Genomic DNA, 11,884 nt, shown 5'->3' on the forward strand with positions numbered 1-11,884 from the left:
ATTGGCCCTCTCTCTACACATACCACATTGGTGACCTTCCGACATTGGACAGCTATGAAGACCTCAAGATCCTGATGACGCCGCCTCGCAGCAAAAACAGTTTCCTCTCTGTGTGCCACCTTGCATGCCTCTGTACAGTTCTGTACATATGTATTATATCCTGTAAATATCTTGTAAATATTCATGCCTGGCACTCAACTTCTCTCTCTCTCTCTCCGTTCGCCGCTCTGGCTCTGAGCAACTGCGCTCGTCACACTGGCTCTGAGCAGCTCCGCTCGCCTGTGACTCTGAGCATCTTCGCTCGCCACACTGGCTCGAGCACACACCTGGTTTCGCTGCACGCTTCATACATCGTCGCTGACCCCTCCGCTCAAAGGGGGGCTGATGTGGCGTCTCCTCTAGCTGCCACTGTCGACGTCATCTAACAGATGGCGTTAGGGAGCTAGAACGCAATTAGCTAGAAGCCTACATCGCGGTTACGAAGTTTCAAATGTCACTTACTATATATACTCCTTCTGACTAACTCTCAGTGGACTTCGGTCCCCAGGCATAACACCCGCCTGGAGAGAGTACTCTCTATAGCCCTCTCTACACATACCACACGGTTTTCAGTAAAGTGTTTGTTACATTCTGGAGATAGTATACATAGAGCTGAGCTGATGCTGAACCCTGGCTGTACCTAGTGGAACGCAGGTTTGGTGCAACATAGGCACACGCTGTTTTGGTCCTTCGACACGTCTTGATGAGCAATTAGGAGAGCAGTATCCAAGATGGAGCTAATGATGAACCCTGGCTGTACCTAGTGGAACTCAGGTTTGGTGCAACATAGGCACACTTTGTTTTGGACATGTAAATTCTGACACGCCTTGATGAGCATTTGGGAGAGCAGTACCCAAGATAGAGCTGATGCTGAACCCTGACTTTACCTAGTGGAACTCAGGTTTGGTGCAACATAGGCACACTTTGTTTTGGACATGTGAATTCTGACACGCCTTGATGAGCATTTGGGAGAGCAGTACCCAAGATAGAGCTGATGCTGAACCCTGACTTTACCTAGTGGAACTCAGGTTTGGGGAAACATAGGCATCTACTGTTTTGGTTAACCGACCCGTCGTCGTGTGCCTATGTTGCAGATGGATGGATCAACTTTTTTTTAACCGCCTTAAAAAAAGGAGGTTCTTAGTTTGACCTGTATGTTTGTGTGTATGTATGTATGTATGTTCGCGATTATCTCGCGTTTGGCTGAACCGATTTTGATGCGGTTTTGAGAAAAGTGTTTGTTACATTCTGGAGAAGGTTTAAGTGTACATGGATGGTTTGAAAAACCAATTGGACCCGGTAGGCGGCGCTGCTATCGATATACCTATCGTCTTTGATTTGCTGAAACCGATTTAGATGAAATTTTGTGATAAGATGAAGTAGTGGGAGTGGGCGTGCGAGTGGGCGTGGGAGTCGGAGTTAGTCAGTCCTGGAGCCTGGAACTGGGAATGGGAGTGGGACTGGGACTGGGACTGGGAGTGGGAAAGGGAGTGTCTAGGTAAACTAAATCTTAGTTACAATAGAACGAAACATAATACCTATACCTAACTACATTTACAAATCGTTTAGCACCGAAACGTCAAAGTTTCGTCGCGAATAATTATCGAGGTTGATGGCCATCGCCTACACTAGAGTAACTACTAGCCCAAAACTAAATGGGGAACCTAACTGTAAACAAACTAATATTTTAGCCCAAAATCTAAAAATCTAAAATAAATCGCTAAAAAGTAAAATAAAATAAATAAATAATAAAAGATAATAAAAAATTTAACAAAAAAACAACTATCACTAAAAAGTAAAAAATAAAATTTAATAAATAACAAAAAAATTTAAATAAATAAAAAGAGAAAAGAAAAAGAAAAAACAAAATAAAAATCAAACAATAAGTAAAAACTGTAGTAATTGTTCAGATTAAAAAGAAAAAGGAATTGTGTCAACGTCACTCACATCTGTCAAGGGAATTAAATCAGTCGCCTTTTTTACATATTTTCGGATTTTCATTTAAAATACTAGAAATTACACAAGAAAACCCCACAATTTATTCAGTAATTTAATTTCAATTCTTTTTTTTTTAAAAAGGGAACCGCCTTCAAAAAAACCCTATCCCGTCGTAAAGCAAATTTCAGCCAAAATGTAATTAATACCTAAAGGTCCCTCCACACTCATGCGCGAATCACGGCGTGAAGCCGCGAACGCGAGTGTGGAGTCTAGTTCGCTAATCTGATTGACTCCACACTCGCGTTGTCTGGAGCAGACTTAATAATTTAATTATTGGGACTGGATAAGGATAGGGGGTGGGGTATAAAAAAATATTTGGTGCTTTTCAGTGGGTTGGTGTTTTGAAGGCGGTTTCCTTTTTTTTAAAAAAGAATTGAAATTAAATTATTACAGTTTTTACTTATTGTTTGGTTTTTATTTTCTTTTTTCTTTTTCTTTTCTCTTTTTCTTTTTTTCTCTTACCCTCGGTCGCTCGGTGGCGCGTCTATAACTACTTGTATGTACTATGTCTATGTTTCGGGACATAGACCTATATAGCATTCCCACTATTATCGATTTTTCTTAGCACTACTTTCCAAAAACTAACTTTCATTTGGCTTAAAAGTCTCGTAGCCAGGCTATAAAAGTCCAAAAAAAAAACCTTTCGGTTGGTTGAGGTTGGTATCAATGGTTCCATTGGTTCTCCTTCGTAAACGTCAAAACGTCAAACAAAACCGTTTGACAGATAAGTACGTACTTACTATGAAGTTCCGTCTCTTAGAACGTTACGTTCTTTGGTCACTGCTTGCGCTGTAGTGGGACTGTCCGGTTAGATTTCCTCATCGGCCGACATTTAAAGCCAATTAACTAGTAACGGATAACTGTTTACTACGTATTCATGTTTGATATAAATGTTTATAGTGAATTGAGACGGTATTGAAGGTTTCTGTAACTGTGCGTGGCGTTCAATCGATTCTAGTGACTGTGTTTGCACCCGAAGTGCGTGTTGTCTTTTGGACGCATTTTTTTTGCTTTCCTCAAGCGCTGGTACATTCATTTTCGCTAAATGACACCTAGATAAGGCGCTCGCTGTGCTTCTGGAAAATCGATGGGAATTTAAAAGGTAAAAATTACTATTTGATATTTTGTTAGTATCTTTAGTGGTCGCCGGTCGGTCATGCGAGTTGAAATGGAGTACAGTTAGTTGGGACGGTCGACGACGCTAAGTTAATTTTAATCTTATTAATTGTTTGCGAACAGCTGTTCATATATTTGCCTTTTGCGTTCTATGCCAGCTGCCTTAATCTGTATTCTATGAGAAAAGTAACAAAAAAACTGTCATATTTAAAGCTTTGAATATTTTTTCTATACCAGCTTGTATTCGTATTCCATAAATAATATAAATGTCACCCAATTTCATTAATTATTTACATTTTTTATACTAAAACACACACATGTTATTAGAAAGACTTGTTTCAATGTTTTTTTAAGTCAAACCTGAATGATCCAATCATAAAAGTAACATTAGACATTAGAATCATGACTGTCCATCAAGGCACAATAGGGAATATTACGCGAAACTCTGCATAGGTGGCGCCAGTACCACAATCTGAGGGTCTATCGCGAAACAAGAAAATCGAAATTTTGTTATCTAACATCTCTATCACTTGCATATTCGAGCGATAAAGAGGCAGATAGCAAAATTTCGGATTCGCGTTTCCCGGTAAGTCCTCTGTAAAGTAATCGCCTTGATGCATCAATGTCATATTTTATTATCTCTGAAAACTTTGTTAAAGGTACAGTATGTATAAGTTACTGTATGGTTTACTAAAAAGGCTTGTGATGCACTCTGGTGGCAGAACATTGCAGAAACCACTATTTCAAAATTTTCTTTGTTCATATCGGATTGTTTATGTTCAACTCCTGAGTAACAAATTGACACAAACTTATGTATATTCTTGATTACCCACTTATTAAAAAATCTCACCTGGTAAAAAAAAAACCGGACAAGTGCGAGTCGGACTCGCCCACCAAGGGTTCAGTACTTTTTAGTATTTGTTTTTATAGCGGCAACAGATATACATCATCTGTGAAAATTTCAACTCTCTAGCTATCACGGTTGATGAGATACAGCCCTAGTGACAGACAGACGGACAGAGGAGTCTTAGTAATAGAGTCCCATTTTTATCTTTTGGGTACAAAACCCTAAAAACTATTAAAATTGTTACCTAAATGTGCACTGCGAATTCTAGCTCTTAGATATTCTTACAAGCATTTCTCCTGCTTAAGCGCTTCACACCAAGGCTTGAAACCGGTTTTATCTTCATACAAAAAATTCATTTTTAATGGAACAATCTAATTATATGGAGTTGTTACCTAAATACATGATTCAGTCCTATGTAAAGAGCATAAAATAATTTAAAATAGTGAGCTATTTGGGGGTTTTGATAAAATACCGGTTCCGAGCCTTGCTTCACACACCTTACCTCGGTTTTAATTTAAAGAATTTATGCTCATAAGAACATAAACATATAAAATAAAATAAAAAAGCCTATTATTCCTTGCTTGCACCTAAGATTACAGTTTTCATGTTAGTTATTTAAGTATTACTATTTTATAATGTTAGTATATTTTCTCTTATTTTTGTTCTAACTTCTGTATACAATTTTTACTTTATAAAAAAAAATGCTTTCTTACTCTAATTGTTTGTGTATATACATTAGTTTTTTTTTATTCATATGGTTCTGTTGCAAGAACCCCTGTTTGGGTATAGGCCTCCTCCAAACGGTTCCATCTCTCTGTCTTGGGCCACCTGTAGCCACGAAGGTCCAGCGGTTCTGACGACGTCGTCTTCCCATCTCGTATGCGGTCGTGCCTTACGACGCTTTTCTATAGGACCCTTCCAAGAAGTTACTCTTCTCGTCCACCTGTCGTCTTGCAGGCTACGTGCCCCGCCCATTTCCATTTTAACCTTCGAGCAAAGGTTAGAGCGTCAGTAGCTTTTGTGACGTATTTTTGTATGGCGTATTTTTTGCATTTTCTTTATGTTTAACATGCTGCGCTCTATTCCCCTTTGACACGAAATTAATTTTCTCTTTGCGCTTGTGGTAAATTTCCAAGTTTGGTCATCATTGGCCACAGCATCTTGACAGATGATTGTTGCAGCGACAGTTTATTATGAAGAAGAGGTCTGTGCGCCGTCGGAGATCGGAGGTGCGACACATCTCTTCCTGTGGCTGTAAAGTCCAATCGCAGCACGACACTTTCTGCCACAAAGATCGCAGGTGAAACGCGAGTCTGTTGGTGGTTCCTGTGCAGCCCGGAGTCTTTTCTGCTTCAAATCATCGAGCCAGACTTCGTCATGCTTCGCTACGCCATCACGTAGAAGGTTACGCCATCCCGCTCTTTCAAGGGCTTCCGTTTCCCAGGTGTCCCAAGTTTGGTAAGCATATGTTAAACAAGGAAGCAGGCATGACGTGAAGACTCTTATTTTAGTATTTATTGGCAAAGTGCTTTTATATATTTCTTTGAGACTCCAGTACTTATTCCAGGTGTTTTGTATCCGTCTTATGATCACCAAGTCGTTGTAGTCTCTTGAAAAGCCTATTTGTTTGCCAAGGTAGGTGTAATAATCCGTGTAAGCAAGAACTTTGTTGTCAACTAATATGTCTATTTTGTCGCTATTTGTCATGACCATTGTTTTTGTAAAATTCATTTCGAGTCCAGTTTGTTTGCTAGTTGTGTTCAGCGATTCAATCATGTATTGAAGTTGCAATCTAGATTCTGATAGGACTAAATCGTCTGCGAAACGTAGGTGGCTGAAATATCCCCCGTTGATTTTTATTCCCTTTCCTTTCCAATCTAATTTTTGTATGATCGACTCTAAGATAGCAATGAAGAGCTTGGGAGACAGTGGGTCGCCCTGTCTTACTCCCCTTTGGATTGTAAAAGCAGGTCCTAATTTTTCAAGCTTTATTCGCCCCGTGTTTTTATGATAAATACTTTTTATGATGTTTATATAAGTTTCTTCAACCCCTTGTTCTTTCAAAGATTCCCAAATGCTTGAATAAGACACGGTATCAAAAGCCTTTTTGTGGTCTATGAAGGCGACGTAAAGGTTTCTTTGCCGCTCGTTGTATTTTTCTATAATAAGTTCCAGGGTGTGAATATGGTCAACTGTCGAGAAACCTTTACGAAAGCCCGCTTGCTCTATAGGTTGTTTAGCCTCTAGGGTAATACCGATCCTTTGGTATAAAATAGAGGAAAATAGCTTATATATGCACGGGAGTAAGCTTATCGGTCTATAGTTTACGATGTTTTTGGGGTCTCCTTTTTTATATATTAAAATAATGTCTGACTCCGACCACTGTGATGGTATGTTACCAGTTGCTAGTATACTGTTGAATAGGTGCGTTAATGGCGGAGTCAGTAGAGGTTGAGCTGTTTTCAGGGCCTCGTTCGTTACGTAGTCCGCGCCAGGGCTTTTAACGTTTTTTAATCGTTTTATGGCTAGCTCGACTTCATATTCGGTGAAAGGTGGTATATTCCTCTGCGTGTGTTCACTTGAATGTGTAGTTTGAGTTATTGGGGGGAGGAGGGCTTTCGTTAACCTGTGCGCTGTAAAGGTTTTCGTAGAAGTCTGTTGCTATGTTGAGAATTTCGTTACGACTATTTTGGGTTTTTCCAGAAGTACTTTGAAGTCCGTCTATCCATGTTTTGTTAGTTCGTAGTTCTTTAAATTCCTTCTTGGAGCTACCCGCTTCTTTTAAATGTTTCTCAATTGTTTTTGCTCTATAATTAGCGTAGTCGTATTTAATGTACTTACTGGTTAGCTTGTCAACGCTGGCAACTCATTTTTATCCTGTCATGATTTATGTTTTATGTCTTGTAATTTCTGCCTTCTTTCTATAAGTGCTAATGTCGGAGGACTTCCGGTTCGAACGCCATCTTGATAGTAGCCTCGTGATTAATTCCTTTATTTTTTGTTCATTAGTATTGTTTAAAGTGTAATATCGATAGCTTTATTATACAGTAATCTAATTTGGTAGTGTGCAGTGAATGGAGAATTAATCTCAAAGCGTGTTTAACCACCATTTTGGAGTCAACGGCCGGTAGTCCACGTGCTTCTCGTAAAATCCAGCTATCGGTTTTACGAGACAACAACAACGAACTACCGAACAACGTCGTGCTCTAAGAGCATTTGGTATTTCTACCTCTAACCGTGTCTGGCTAGAGCCCTAGAGGCCCATAATTTTATTTACCGTACACTGGCTGAAGAAAATCTAGAAATATTAATTCGATCCCACGTGGATCCCACTTTGACGTTGGCGAAATCATCGACAGTACCGATGGAGCCATACTACTTAAAGATTGATTGATTGAAGTGCTAATGTGCGGTCGCTTAAAATCTTGTGTGTTTACTTATTATTATTATTATCTGCTTCTCGTGCACATTTCAGACTAGATGTGACAGCGTTTATTATTTTGTCGTAGAAAGTTTGTACATGAAAGCTTTTACATTCATTGAACAGGTCTGGCATTTATGATGTTATAAGCTCTATGTATTTTGCTTATTCTTGCTCGTCTTTCAGTGTGGCAATTTGATGACTTTTGAAACCAATCCGGCTTGAGTTTTTTCAAACTCAATGTTGCTCTGACGGGTCTATGGTCCGATGAAAGATTAAGGCACAGAACCTCGATGTTTTCACACCAATCTGGTTGATTTGAAAGAATATAATGAGGGCTAACGCGTATGAATTCGCCGCTAGGGGTGCTAGTGTAGATGGTGGTCTTTTCCATAGTTCCAAATGTCAAATGTCACTTGTCATTTCAATGACTGACAGCTGTTCTTTAGTCTTTTGGACCACCATCAACAGAGGCGCCAACTGGTGAGCGAAAAAACGATAGCCCTCATTGATTTCGTTTTTATGTTTGCCGCACGGTGATCTCCAGGTCCATCTGCGGTTATTATTTTTTCTTAAAACATGTATTTAGTATGGTAAGTTTATTTTCAAGAGCAAAGTCGATTAGTCTATGCCCTCTTTGGTTTCGTTCGCCATAGCCGTATTGTTTTATTATTAAGTGTTCGTTATTTCTGGGCTGGCCTATTTTTGCGTTCATATCTCCTGTAATAATATAGTTCTGATGCGCTAGATTGATAGCCTTGTATAAATTACTGTAGAAATTATCAATTTCCTCGTCACTGGAAGCTTCCGTGGGGGCGTACGCCACAATAACAGAGAGTATGTGTCCTTGTATGTTTAGGTTTAATAAAGCAACCCTTTCCGTAATGCCCGTAAAGCTCTCTATGCTCTTTTTATTTAGTATGTTTATCAAGAATCCGACTCCGTATTTCCCAGGCGTACTTCCTGTGTAGCACAATATGAAGTCTTCATATTCCTCGATATTATTTCCCATTCGTCTCGTTTCGGTTAGTCCAATTATGTCATATTTTACGTTTTTCAGTGCTTCGTTCAGTTCTATTAGCCGCTCATATGATGATAATGTCCTAACATTGTACGTTAGTACGTAGAGTTTATTTTTGTTTGGAGGGTTTTGGTCTTGATCTTCCACGGTGACCGGCCGGGTTGGAAGATTTGAGTTATTGCAGTATGATTTTTCTTTTTGTGTTGTGTGGCAGAGGGTGGTAAACATTTTTTGTTGTAGGGACTCCTTTTTAATTGCTTTTCCGTATCTGAGCTGTTTTGATTCTGTTCGTTATTTACGGGTTGAATATATTGGCGTATATCGTATGACGTCGTTTTGTTTTTCTTATTAATTTGTATCTGACTGTTAGAGTTATGCGGGCTACTATTTTCACCGTGTTGGTTAGAGCCTTGGGGTGGGCTTATAACCAGAGGCCTCTTTTTAGTATTATATGACAAATTCCTTTTTTCACCGTTTTTATGATCTAAAATAATTATTTTATCATATTTTAATATTGCGTTTTTTCTCTCTCTCTCTCTTGTTTTAATTGTTCTTGGAGAATCTTTCTTTTTTTCAAAATATTTGGCGGGTAACAAAAACATATATGTTCACTTAAATGAGAACTTTTACAAGGATTTTTTTTTAATATTTGGGGAGAATCTTACACAGAATTAAGTAGACATAGAGTGCTCACATCTAGCGTCAAGTAGCGGAAATATCAGTACTGCTACTCGAAAAAAAAAAAACTGCCGAACGTTTGTTGCAATTAACCATTAACCAGTACAAATTGAACCGTAAACCGTAACGGACGGTTACAGTTTACGGTTCAATTTGTACTGGTTAATAGTTAATTGCATTAACGTTTCGGCCAACACTGGTCATTACTGGCTAACTAGGAAAACTAATATAATTATTAACCACATAAAAATGCCTGTTGTGCTCTTTTGGTCTATAAATACACTATAACAGGACACACTCATTATTTTATACTTTACTTGTTTATGCAGTATTTTTTCTTTAAAAAAAATAAAAGAATGTAAGTAGAATGAGCTAACTTAAGGTTTTAAGGCACTTTCCCTCCAGGGCCCATTTTTTTTTCCATCATGTATATGCTGTTGCTTTATTATAGCAAAGATAGATATAACTCCGTAATAGATGGATATAGTCTAAGGAAAAAACGTGCCTCGAAAATCAAGAAAATTTGATTCTCGTTCAGAGGGCGCTACTAGTTTTGGTCTACAGTCGTATAGATGGCGTTGACGGTTTCGTTTGTTATTTAACAATTTTAACGCATATCAGTGAAAGAACATGCGTCAAAATCATAAAAATAATTAATGCAAATAAAAAAAAACATTTATCTATATTTAAATACATTTTATCGTATTTTTATAAATCTTTAAAGTGTTAAAGTGTGTCGACAGATGGCAGTGAATTTACTGGGGTTACAAAATTTACTATGACAGTACCGCTCTAGTATAAGTTACTCTATGATTATAGAGATGGGCAATGTTCGGTTCATCTGTGTTATTATTGTATATAATAAAGCATTTAATAACACTTCTACATACATTAGCATAAATCGCTTTCTAGGCACTTCGATATTGTTAGGCCGAAACCAACTGAATGTTGAAGTAACACCGTAAATATTTCTCTGACCGGCTCTTTCTAATAAATTGAATTATATTGCATAAATATAGTTTAAAGTTAAAAAAAAATAAAAATCTAAAATAACCTTGCTTCGCCTCCCGGCCAACTTCACCTATTTTATTTTATGGAAACTATAATTAAAACTTAATCCAAATACAACATGTTGCATTATTTTGCCAACCCTGATAATGGGGTTTACAGTTGTACGTACTCGTACTGTCCGCGCGCCAATTCCGTGCATTCGGAGGTCGAGGAAGTAGAAGGGCGTGCGCCGCGCCCGTACGTACAAAATGACACCACTCGGTCATGACGCCCAACATTCCTAACATTCCTCAGCCGTGCACGGACAGTAGTTCAGATGATTTCAGCTAATTTATTCGCTGCGTTATTTTATTTGCATCATGCCATTCATGTCGCTTATATTTGTTTTCGCTTGTTACCCAGCCGCGTTGCCGGGGCCGTGTCAAGATGATGGTGGAGACCATTTTGGACACCTCGCAGGACTTCGGTGAGTTTCCCAGCCCCATCCGCCATAAGATTTGACCAAGCTTACGTTCTAACCAGTATTGGCCGAAACGTTAATGCAATTAACCATTAACCAGTACAAATTAAATCGTAAACTGTAACCGTCCGTTGCGGTTTACGGTTCAATTTGTACTGGTTAATGGTTAATTGCAATTAACGTTGGGCCATTAACGCGGGCCATCACGCCATCAGCGAGAAGCACAATGCATTTGTTTAGCTGACACATGAGTTTAGGTAGGTATTCGCACATTAGCTAAACACTCAAGAGACTGATTTCTGATTGCTCAGTAAATATCTTAAAACTTTCGTTAGTATGCTAATAGTGAGAGTCGTTAGTTTATTCTGCCTAGTAAGGTTCTGTACCCCAAGTGTGAATTCCATTCGATAGCGCGACGTGACGCGTTTGCGTAATATTAAACGATTAATCGTATTTTGAACGTCATGTGTAGGTACTACAGTGATATAATCTCTCCCAGGCATGTCCAACGGGGTGCTGCCTCAATGGAAGCGCGAGCTTCTCCAGCGGCGCGCGGCGCGCTCCCGCCCCGCACCGCCGTCCGCCCCCGCACCTCCGCCCGCGCCACCACCGGAAGAAGACGAGGAGCTCCGCTACGGGCCTGGCATCGTCAAGCGACTCAAATCCCGATACCTGTCGCTTGCGCTCAGAGACGCCCCGAGGCGTAGACCATCAGTACTTAGACGAGCTGCCTCCCTAGAGCATTTGTTGGATGAACGTCCCCCGCCCGCGCCCCGTCCGCAGCGACAGCGCCCTGTGTCGCTAGCACCCGCTTGCCCTGCCGCTATACCGCCGCGTCGCGATTCTGTCAAACGCGCCCGCTCAGTTGACGCTCTGAGCCGCTTGGAGCGCGAGGAACCGCCTCCGTCCCCACCTCCGCCGCCGCCTATCTCTCCGCGTCCGCCGGCTGTACGGAACGCGCGCCCGCCGCGCCGCCCCGCTCCTTTATTACGCGAAACTGAACGCCCTCCGCCCGATGTCGTCAAATCTACGCTCAGGAAGTTCGAATCCGCTCCGACTCGGCGAACGGCCCCCGCGGCGCGGGTTTCAGCTGTATTGCGGGGATTCACGAGCTCCACTCCAGAGCCTAGAGACCGCTCGCCTAGCCCGATCAACGACGTGTCCATTATAGAGGACCCAGAAAGCCCACAAACGACTAAAACGGTTTCTAGAGCTGCTTTAGATGGGATAGCACAAGCCGGTTCAACAGTGAGGTATTCTTTTGAGGCTCCTAAGCGCGGATCGCATTTACCC

This window comes from Cydia strobilella, chromosome Z (genome assembly GCF_947568885.1).
Source record: "Cydia strobilella chromosome Z, ilCydStro3.1, whole genome shotgun sequence".
Lineage (NCBI taxonomy): Eukaryota > Metazoa > Arthropoda > Insecta > Lepidoptera > Tortricidae > Cydia > Cydia strobilella.